Source organism: Oncorhynchus mykiss, chromosome 5, assembly GCF_057628025.1.
Source record: "Oncorhynchus mykiss isolate SJ-2025 chromosome 5, ASM5762802v1, whole genome shotgun sequence".
Lineage (NCBI taxonomy): Eukaryota > Metazoa > Chordata > Actinopteri > Salmoniformes > Salmonidae > Oncorhynchus > Oncorhynchus mykiss.
Window position 1 is genome coordinate 52,003,624 of NC_143026.1, and position 12,061 is coordinate 52,015,684.

The 12,061-nt window shown below is 45.7% G+C and overlaps 1 pseudogene; it reads left to right on the top strand.

Moving 5' to 3' along the window:
• The first annotated feature begins 10,344 nt into the window (after window positions 1-10,344).
• On the top strand, window positions 10,345-11,799 carry LOC149983509 (uncharacterized; annotated as a pseudogene).
• Window positions 11,800-12,061: the final 262 nt, after the last annotated feature.

Sequence of the window (12,061 nt, forward strand, 5' to 3'; positions counted from 1 at the left end):
GGACTGAAACCCGTGCTCTCCTGTGAAACCTCCCTAGCGGCTAACAGTAACCAAGGCAACCCCTCCTCCCAATCCTTATCCATCTCAGTACAATAAGCTCTCAATAAAGACTTTAGAGTTTGATGGAAACGTTCCAGTGCTCCTTGACTTTGCGCGTGATAGGCGCTAGACAAATTGTGTTTAATATGGAGCTGTTGAAGAACCTGACTAAACAGATTAGAGGTGAAATTCGATCCTTGATCACTCTGAATGACCTTAGGGATTCCAAACAATGAGAGAAACTGAGTCAAAGCTTTTAACACAGATTTAGTTGTGATAGATCGGAGAGGATAGGCAGCAGGAAACCTAGTGGTCTGACACATCACAGTGAACAGGTAACTGCTACCCTTTTTAGAACGAGGCAGGGGACCCACACAGTCAATAATCAGATACTCAAAAGGTTGGCTGAGTACAGGAATAGGAAACAATGGTACCGGTTTAATAGCTTGATTAGGCTTACCAGTTAATTGACAGGTGTGACAAGTTTTTATAAAATCAGAAACATCCCTCTTTAATCTAGGCCAAAAGAAATGTCTCAAAATGCGATTGTAGGTTTTCCTCACCCCCATATGTCCAGCAACGTCGCTGTGGGAAGTTTCCAACACCAAGTCACGAAGCTTAACTCGTACAACAACCTGACTAATTGCCTCGCCCAGAAAACAACTATCATGAGACACCCACTTTCTCATCAGGACATCCTCTTGGAGAAAATAGCCATGGGCGACATCTCCCAACTATTCTACAGGCACAATTTGGTCACGCAATTCTTCTAACGTGGGGTCATCCCGTTGCGCATTAATTAAATCTGAGCGGGTTACAGATAACGGAATAACAGGGAAAACAGTGGCATACTTCTTTGTATTATTATCATTAGTCGGCGCAGTGACCAATTCGCCACGGCTCATAGAACGTGTCACTGCACACGCAGAGAACACCTCTGGGAAACTCTGTACACTCTCATCAGGAATCCCAACAAATGACGGCTTAGTGGAAACCACTAGAGATGGAAACACGGCAGGCCATACACGCTCACCAGCCAAGTTATTCCCAAGGATAACGTCGATACCCTCAATAGGCAACGAAGGCCGCACTCCCACAACAACTTCACCTTTCACCAGTCCACAATCCAGCATCAGTTTATGCAATGGAACTGACAGAGTGTTCAAACCTATTCCCCTAATTAGAACACTATTCCCCGAATCAGTCTTAGCAGAAAAGGGTAACACAGATTCCAACACAAACGATTCAGAGGCACCTGTGTCTCTCAGGATCTTCACTGGCACTAGGTCTTTACTTCCTAACATAGACACAAAACCTTCCGTAATAAAAGGTAAATAGTCTGGATCAATATGGACTTTCACATTCTCCTGGGCCTGAGGAAATGAGTCATGAGTGAACTGATGTGGAACAGGTGCAGCTAACGCGGTAGGCTTGGATTTAGCGTAAGCACCCTTTGACCTGAGAAGTGGACATTCGTTTTTCCAATGACCTGAACCTTGACAGTAGTGACACTCCTGCCCAAAGTCAGCTTTACCATGGGAGTCAGGCTCAACCTTAGTTGAATAGAACTCTGCCCGTGAACCAAAGTATCTCGGTGAGCGAAGCCCAAATCTATCCGAACGCCCCCACTCTTTCCGAATACGAGGCTCTGCAAAGACACTTTTGTGAGTCAACACATACTCGTCCGCCAAAACCGCAGCTTCAGCGACATTCTTTACTTTCTGTTCGTTAATATACGTGGCAATACGATCAGGAATTGTGTCCTTAAATTGTTCTAACATAATCAGATCACACAGCCCTTGGAAAGTCACAACTGCAGAGGCGGAACACCAGCGGTTAAACTGTAAAGATAATTGTCGCGCAAATTCAACATGAGATTGCTTATCATCCCTTTTTAATGTTCTAAATCGTTGGCGGTAAGCCTCAGGGACCAATTCATAAATCTGTAACACAGCTCCTAGCTCCTAGCGTCAGCAACACACTCAAACAACGAAAATAATGTCTCGGGATCCCTTTCATTAAACTGAGGCAATAACCGTAAGTTCCCAACAATATCAAATGTCTCTGGGGCACAACCAAAAGAGGAAATACCCCTAGGTAAATCTGGATCACCTTCCCAAAACAAACTCTCCCCTGAGATCTTTCCTTCCCTAACCAACTCCAACTCTATACGTTCTTGTTGCAACTTGATTTTAGCACGCTCCATATCTTGTTTAAATGCCAATTCCTTTTCATACTTCACACGATCATGCTCTAGCTTCTCACGATCATGCTCTAGCTTCTCACGATTACTTTGCCGATCATGCTCTAGCTGTAACAAAAGCAGTTCTTTCTGCTGTTCAAAAAGAAGACTACTTGGACTAACCGATGGAATGGCCATTGTAACGTTATGGGGAGACGACAAACTCTCAGCAGAGGCTGGCTCAGTGGTAACTTCAAGAATACCACTCTCCATCAGATTGGCCTTCAATATCAACCTAATAGAATTCTTTAGACGTTTATCACTAATCTCAACGTTGTAGTGTTCAGCGACCTTCAACAGCTGTTCTTTAGTACCTAAATCTAACAATTTCTCCGATGGAAAGCGAATGAATTCATCTATATAAGATGCCATAGTTACAACAACAAAACAAAAAAAAAAATCTCGCTCTTCCCCTCTGCTGAGCACACCAGACCATAACCCGAGAATTGACAATCACCCTGAGCACCACAGAAGAGAGATGAGTTACGGAGCTTCCCCAAAACCTACAATAACTCAACCCTAGTCTTCGTGCAGATTTGCAGTGGGAATTTACGCACTGTAGCCCGCTGGCAAGGAAAAACTCCCCAGCATGCTGGTAAATTCCACCAAGCCACGGATGTGCCCCCGAGACAACTGCTCAGTCCACAGACACCACACAAAAATAACAAACATTAACCATGCCCAACATATTCCAAAAATGAAACATGTCGCTAAGCCTATCAGGGGAAAAAAGCTATAGCTCCAGGTAGCAAGTTCCACTACCCTACCCAAATCTCCCACTGAGGTACACAGCCGATTACGCACCTCAGGCTGATGTCCCAAAAGAAAGTAGAACAAACGTTTCCAGGCTAGGCAGGGCCTGGAAACTAACCATTATACTTATACTCTCTCCAACGCAGCACACAACCCAAACAAAGGCAACCAATACTGGGCCTATTAAACTCAAACACAATATACAAACAAACACGTACTTCCACGGTCTCCCAAACCAACAGTTCAAATATCCCGGATGAGCCCCCACTTGTCACGAACCGGCTCAAAGCCCGTAACAAAGGGAGACAATGTGGAGATAAGGAGTAACAAAAGATATTTATTAACTAAAGCAACTAAGGAAAATATACAATGATGTGTGTAATCAGTAATCAGTAGCGTAAGTGAGTGTTTTGCATGCATGAATGTGATAATGCAGGGTGTTGAAAGGTGCCAAAGCAAACAAACAAAAAGCCAACAAGAACCACAACACAATCTACAAATGTCTGCATGGAGAGAGTCTCCTCCATGAATGGGGAAGGGGTGTATTTATCCTGGGAAACACCTGGGCCCAGGTGTTTCCCATGTAGCTGACGACCCTCTCAACTGCGCCCACCGGCATCCTAATAAGGAAACAAGAACAAAGACAAAATACGGCAGACAGAGTGGGAGGGTCGTCACAATATAAATGACAATTGTTTTAGATATATTGTACCTTATAATTGCTGGAGACAAATGTGAAACCAGTCATATATGGCAGCAAACTTTCCCACAGTAAAGTTTATGAAATGCTGTGCCATTAGGCAGAATTTAAATTGTAAGGATGGGCACTCTCAAATGTCTTAATTATAGGCTTTCTCCGTTTACTATTTATATCATGTTAAATAGCACTATCAGTACCGAAGTCAATAGGCCTAATAACAACATATTCAACTGCCAATTTACTGTTAGTTCACTTAATTTGGTAGAACCTACTGTACATTATCATTACATTTCATTAAATGTTTTTGTTTACCTTCAATTGCTTCCTTTGTTAACGCCATCACAGCCATGTGGTTGTTGCTGAGGATCATTAGTAACAGTTAATAATATAAAACATTTTAAAAGGCTAATTAAAATGTTATGGAGCAGAACGCAGACCAAGCCTTAACAGTTTGAACCTGACACATGGCGCAATACTTGGCTGTGTCATCACACAGTTCCATGGTTAGTGCGGGCAATGGATGAGTGTATAGCCTACTATTGTACAATATTCTCCCTATCATAATTCTATATAAACTCATTTCCAAAAATACAATGGGTTAACAAACTGAATGCGGCAATTTTCAGAATCACTCAAATCACTGTATTTTTTATTCATCAAAATATTTTGTGCGTAAAGGCTCTCCAACCCTGTTTAATACTTTGCTAACCCTATAATTTGCCTACATAATCTACAAGATCAGAGTATTTTTAAATCTACCAGTTGGTGTTGAAACTGAGAAGAATATGCATATATTTAGATGTCTTTTTTTCATTGATCTCTATTTTCTGAACCCGTTCTTTCGATGTCTTCTAGTCTGTCAACAAAATTCTAATTAGAGGTACACCGTATTTAGAGGGATGGCTTAAGATTTTTTTTATTTTTTATTTCACCTTTATTTAACCAGGTAGGCTAGTTGAGAACAAGTTCTCATTTGCAACTGCGACCTGGCCAAGATAAGGCATAGCAGTGTGAACAGACAACACAGAGTTACACATGGAGTAAACAATTAACAAGTCAATAACACAGTAGAAAAAAGGGGAGTCTATATATACATTGTGTGCAAAAGGCATGAGAAGGTAGGCAAATAATTACAATTATGCAGATTAACACTGGAGTGATAAATGATCAGATGGTTATGTAAAGGTAGAGATATTGGTGTGCAAAAGAGCAGAAAAATAAATAAATAAAAACAGTATGGGGATGAGGTAGGTGAAAATGGGTGGGCTATTTACCAATAGACTATGTACAGCTGCAGCGATCGGTTAGCTGCTCAGATAGCAGATGTTTGAAGTTGGTGAGGGAGATAAAAGTCTCCAACTTCAGCGATTTTTGCAATTCGTTCCAATCACAGGCAGCAGAGAACTGGAACGAAAGGCGGCCAAATGAGGTGTTGGCTTTAGGGATGATCAGTGAGATACACCTGCTGGAGCGCGTGCTACGGATGGGTGTTGCCATCGTAACCAGTGAACTGAGATAAGGCGGAGCTTTACCTAGCATGGACTTGTAGATGACCTGGAGCCAGTGGGTCTGGCGACGAATATGTAGCGAGGGCCAGCCGACTAGAGCATACAAGTCGCAGTGGTGGGTGGTATAAGGTGCTTTAGTGACAAAACGGATGGCACTGTGATAAACTGCATCCAGTTTGCTGAGTAGAGTGTTGGAAGCAATTTTGTAGATGACATCGCCGAAGTCGAGGATCGGTAGGATAGTCAGTTTTACTAGGGTAAGTTTGGCGGCGTGAGTGAAGGAGGCTTTGTTGCGGAATAGAAAGCCGACTCTTGATTTGATTTTCGATTGGAGATGTTTGATATGGGTCTGGAAGGAGAGTTTAGAGTCTAGCCAGACACCTAGGTACTTATAGATGTCCACATATTCAAGGTCGGAACCATCCAGGGTGGTGATGCTGGTCAGGCGTGTGGGTGCAGGCAGCGAACGGTTGAAAAGCATGCATTTGGTTTTACTAGCGTTTAAGAGCAGTTGGAGGCCACGGAAGGAGTGCTGTATGGCATTGAAGCTCGTTTGGAGGTTAGATAGCACAGTGTCCAAGGACGGGCCGGAAGTATATAGAATGGTGTCGTCTGCGTAGAGGTGGATCAGGGAATCGCCCGCAGCATGAGAAACATCATTGATATATACAGAGAAAAGAATCGGCCCGAGAATTGAACCCTGTGGCACCCCCATAGAGACTGCCAGAGGACCGGACAGCATGCCCTCCGATTTGACACACTGAACTCTGTCTGCAAAGTAATTGGTGAATCAGGCAAGGCAGTCATCCGAAAAACCGAGGCTACTGAGTCTGCCAATAAGAATACGGTGATTGACAGAGTCGAAAGCCTTGGCAAGGTCTATGAAGACGGCTGCACAGTACTGTCTTTTATCGATGGCGGTTATGATATCGTTTAGTACCTTGAGCGTGGCTGAGGTACACCCGTGACCGGCTCGGAAACCAGATTGCACAGCGGAGAAGGTACGGTGGGATTCAAGATGGTCAGTGATCTGTTTGTTGACTTGGCTTTCGAAGACCTTAGATAGGCAGGGCAGGATGGATATTGGTCTGTAACAGTTTGGGTCCAGGGTGTCGCCCCCTTTGAAGAGGGGGATGACTGCGGCAGCTTTCCAATCCTTGGGGATCTCAGACGATATGAAAGAGAGGTTGAACAGGCTGGTAATAGGGGTTGCGACAATGGCGGCGGATAGTTTCAGGAATAGAGGGTCCAGATTGTCAAGCCCAGCTGATTTGTACGGGTCCAGGTTTTGCAGCTCTTTCAGAACATCTGCTATCTGGATTTGGGTAAAGGAGAACCTGGAGAGGCTTGGGCGAGTAGCTGCGGGGGGGGGGGAGCTGTTGGACGAGGTTGGAGTAGCCAGGCGGAAGGCATGGCCAGCCGTTGAGAAATGCTTGTTGAAGTTTTCGATAATCATGGATTTATCGGTGGTGACCGTGTTACCTAGCCTCAGTGCAGTGGGCAGCTGGGAGGAGGTGCTCTTGTTCTCCATGGACTTCACAGTGTCCCAGAACTTTTTGGAGTTGGAGCTACAGGATGCAAACTTCTGCCTGAAGAAGTTGGCTTTAGCTTTCCTGACTGACTGTGTGTATTGGTTCCTGACTTCCCTGAACAGTTGCATATCGCGGGGACTGTTCGATGTTAGTGCAGTCCGCCACAGGATGTTTTTGTGCTGGTCGAGGGCAGTCAGGTCTGGAGTGAACCAGGGGCTATATCTGTTCTTAGTTCTGCATTTTTTGAACGGAGCATGCTTATCTAAAATGGTGAGGAAGTTACTTTTAAAGAAAGACCAGGCATCCTCAACTGACGGGATGAGGTCAATGTCCTTCCAGGATACCCGGGCCAGGTCGATTAGAAAGGCCTGCTCACAGAAGTGTTTTAGGGAGCGTTTGACAGTGATGAGGGGTGGTCGTTTGACTGCGGCTCCGTAGCGGATACAGGCAATGAGGCAGTGATCGCTGAGATCCTGGTTGAAGACAGCGGAGGTGTATTTGGAGGGCCAGTTGGTCAGGATGACGTCAATGAGGGTGCCCTTGTTTACAGAGTTAGGGTTGTACCTGGTGGGTTCCTTGATGATTTGAGTGAGATTGAGGGCATCTAGCTTAGATTGTAGGACTGCCGGGGTGTTAAGCATATCCCAGTTTAGGTCACCTAACAGAACAAACTCTGAAGCTAGATGGGGGGCGATCAATTCACAAATGGTGTCCAGGGCACAGCTGGGAGCTGAGGGGGGTCGGTAGCAGGCGGCAACAGTGAGAGACTTATTTCTGGAGAGAGTAATTTTCAAAATTAGTAGTTCGAACTGTTTGGGTATGGACCTGGAAAGTATGACATTACTTTGCAGGCTATCTCTGCAGTAGACTGCAACTCCTCCTCCTTTGGCAGTTCTATCTTGACGGAAGATGTTATAGTTGGGTATGGAAATCTCAGAATTTTTGGTGGCCTTCCTGAGCCAGGATTCAGACACGGCAAGGACATCAGGGTTAGCAGAGTGTGCTAGAGCAGTGAGTAAGACAAACTTAGGGAGGAGGCTTCTGATGTTGACATGCATGAAACCAAGGCTTTTTCGATCACAGAAGTCGACAAATGAGGGTGCCTGGGGACATGCAGGGCCTGGGTTTACCTCCACATCACCCGCGGAACAGAGAAGGAGTAGTATGAGGGTGCGGCTGAAGGCTATCAAAACTGGTCGCCTAGGTCGTTGGGGACAGAGAATAAGAGGAGCAGGTTTCTGGGCATGGTAGAATATATTCAGGGCATAATGCGCAAACAGGGGTATGGTGGGGTGCGGGTACAGCGGAGGTAAGCCCAGGCACTGGGTGATGATGAGAGAGGTTGTATCTCTGGACATGCTGGTTGTAATGGGTGAGGTCACCGCATGTGTGGGGGGTGGGACAAAGGAGGTAACAGGGGTATAAAGAGTGGAACTAGGGGCTCCATTGTAAACTAAAACAATGATAACTAACCTGCACAACAGTATACAAGGCATATTGACATTTGAGAGAGACATACAGCGAGGCATACAGTAATCACAGGTGTTGAATTGGGAGAGCTAGCTAAAACAGTAGGTGAGACAACAGCTAATCAGCTAGCACAACAACAGCAGGTAGAATGGCGATTGACTAGGCAGAGGGGGGCTCGGATTAACTACACACAGAGCCTAAGTGCGGCTGGGGCCGACAGATAAAACATAAACAAGCAGAATGGATTACCGTGATTAATGGACAGTCCAGCATGCATCAGCTATGTAGCCAAGTGATCAGTGTCCAAGGGGCAGCGGTGGATGGGGCAGGGAAGCTGGACTGGCGAGTGTTATCCAGGTTAGAAAACTAACAATGACCAAATAGCTTGTAGCCAGTTAGCTGGTTAGCTTCTGGAGGTTCTTGAGTGTGTTCTAAAAATGTAAAGATAATAGCGGTTCCGTATCACATTGGGTGAGGCAGGTTACCGGAAGGTATAAACAAATTAAAAATCGAAAAGGGATAGAAAGTAAATATGGGTTCAGTGAGTGTTTGGGACGCGGCGATTCAGACGGTTAGCAGGCCTGTGCTAACAAGCTAACAGTTAGTAGACGGTGCTAAACACGGTAGCAGTTAGCGGACCGGGCTAAACAAGCTAGCAGTTAGCAGGCCGAATTTGCAAGCAAGGAGATAGCAAGGGCTAGAGAGTTAGCCTTTGGGGACGTCGCGATGGGGGTATCTGTTTATTCCTCTTCATGCAGTGACATCGATGGACCGGTCATGGGTCTGGATATTGAAGCCCAGGAGCTCAAAATGTTCCGTTTGCGATGGGAATCCGGGGATGAAAAATAAAATAAAATAATAAATAGGTCCGTTATGCTCTGGTTAGAGTCGCGTTGTTCGAACTGGCGAGAGCTTTCCGAGCTAAAGGTTAGCTGATGACCGGTTAGCTGAAGACCGCTAGCAGTGTTTTGCTGAAGCTGGTAGTTAGTTGGCTAGCTTCAGTTGAGGGGTTCCAGGTCCGACGTAAATATAAATACTTTAGGAAAAATAGCTACGTTGGGTGAGGCGGGTTGCAGGAGAGTATTTAGAAGAAGTTGAGGTTCAGCAAAAAGTTTTAAAGATATGTGAAGAAAAAAAAAAAAAAAGAAAACAAACGATATATACAAGGGACACGACACGACAATACGTCCTACAATACGTCCTACGTCCACTAGGTGTACTGATAAATGTACTGAAAATGTACTGAAAACCCTATTGAATGAAAACTCCATGACAAAATCTGTTGGCCAGAAAGTGCAAGGGTTTTCAAAGGTTGAATTACATTTATTCAGCTCACACAAGGGAACCACGTCTGCAAAGGCCGTTACACACCTTCATAAGGTAAGTCTGAATACCAACTACTGAGAAGTACGTATGAAAGGCGTACGTAAGAAATGCGTAGTTTCCTAAGTCGGAATCGGGCCCTATGTGAGTAGTACTTACAGTAGGAGGCATGGTTATGTGATGGGGATTGAAATTATGATGATAAATGATGTTTATGTAGATTTAGTTGTCTATTTTACTATTGTACACCAGTGTAATCTTTTCCAATTATGGCTCTCTCTGTATGGCACACCATCCATTGACCTGTGTCTGAGTGGAACACCCTCCATAATGGCTCTGTATGTGTGGGACACCCTCCATTACTATTCCATCAGTATTGAGCCCTCTTTCTCTGATTGTACTGTATTGTTCTGGCCCTGGGGTCATCTCTCCCCGCTACCATATAGAACAGAAACATTAACTCATGCTCTGGAATGCGGTCTCTTTAGGTTTTATCACCCAAAAGACATCGTAAACCTCCTGTCAGTGTTATCTCCCATCCTCATCCTCAGATGAACACACACACAATAGTTATAAGAACCCTCTATTCTGTTGCTTAAAACATCCATTTGATACAATAAAAGTATTATAACATAATCTCGCAATTTTGCTCACACCTACCCTAGGTGTTGTAGGTCTTTTATTTATGTATTTATTTTGGTGCTACCCGTTCCAGGGTTAGCACTGTAACCACCAGAGGACTTGAAAATGAGCCAGAGCTGAAAGGATCACCAAAACTAAAGGTATTTTGGTATCAGTGCATTTTCTTTAAAAAATATATATATAATCTATCAATGTGTAGGCATACTGTGTAATAAAATCAATAATTGTGTCCTAAAAACGTGAATGTGTTTTTGCAGAGCATACAACCATGCCGACAACCATCCGTAGATCAGTGGACAAAGAGCTTGTCACGTTCTGACCTTAGTTCCTTTTTTATATCTTTGTGTCAGGTTGGTCAGGGCGTGAGTTGGGGTGGGTAGTCTATGTTTTTTTTTCTATGTTGTTATATTTCTATGTGTTTGGCCTAGTATGGTTCTCAATCAGACGCAGGTGTCGTTCGTGGTCTCTGATTGAGAATCATACTTAGGTAGCCTGTTTTCCCCATTTTGGTTGTGGGTGTTTAATTTCTGTTCAGTGTCTGTTCACCTGGCAGAACTGTTTCGTTTTCTCTTCGTTGTTATTTTGTTTATTGTTCAGTTTTTTCAATTAAAATATGACGAACACTTACCACGCTGCATTTTGGTCCTCCTCTCCTTCCACCAACGAGAATCGCTACAGAAACACCCACCAAAAAAGGACCAAGCAGCGTGGTAACCTGGAGCAGAGGGTTCTGGACTCCTGGACTTGGGAGGAGAGTTTGAAGGGTAAGGGACCCTGGGCACAGGCTGGGGAATATCGCCTCCCCAAGGAAGAACTGGAGGCAGTGAAAGCTGAGTGGCGGCGATATGAGGAGGTAGCACAGCAGCGTGACAGGCACGAGAGGCAGCCTCCAAAAAACTTTTGGGGGCAGCACACGGGGAGTTTGGCAGAGTCAGGTTGGAGACCTGAGCCCACTCCTCGTGCTTACCGAAGGCAGCGGTTGTACTGGTCAGGCACCGTGTTATGAGGGGGAGCGCACGGTGTCGCCGGTACGCGCTCATAGCACAGAGCGCTATAGGCCAGCCCCCCGTAAGTGCCATGCGAGAGTGGGCATCCAGCCAGGGCGTGTTGTGCCAACTCAGCGTGTCTGGTCTCCGGTACGCCGTTTCGGTCCAGGGTATCCTGCGCCGGCTCTGCGTGCTGTGTCTCCGGGGCGCTGGGAGGGTGCAGTGCGTCCTATGCCTGCGCTCCGCCCGTGCCGGGTGAATGTGGGCATTGAGCCTAAGGGAGAGATGCGAGTAGTATGCACCAGATCTCCAGTGCTCACCCACAGCTCGGTTCAAGCTGTGCCTGCACTCTGGATGGTCCGGGCTAAAGTGGTCATCCAGCCTGGAGGAGTAGTGCCAAGGCTGCGCACCAGAGCTCCAGTGGTCCCCCACAGCCCGGTCCATCCGGTGCCTCCTCCACGCACCAGGCCACCTATAGGTCTATCCGTCTCCTCCCTCCAGGTTCGCCCGTCTGTCCTAAGCTGCCAGAGCCGCCGTCTGTCCTGAGCTGCCAGAGCAGCTAGAGCCGCCACCGCGGACAGACGTCCATCCAGACCCTCCCCTATCGGTTCAGGTTTTGCGGCCAGAGTCCGCACCTTTGGGGGTGGGTACTGTCACGTTCTGACCTTAGTTCCATTTTTATGTCTTTGTGTTAGGTTGATCAGGGTGTGAGTTGAGGTGGGTAGTCTATGTTCTGTTATATTTCTATGTGTTTGGCCTAGTATGGTTCTCAATCAGAGGCAGGTGTCGTTCGTGGTCTCTGATTGAGAATCATACTTAGGTAGCCTGTTTCCCAATTTGGTTGTGGGTGTTTAATTTCTGTTTAG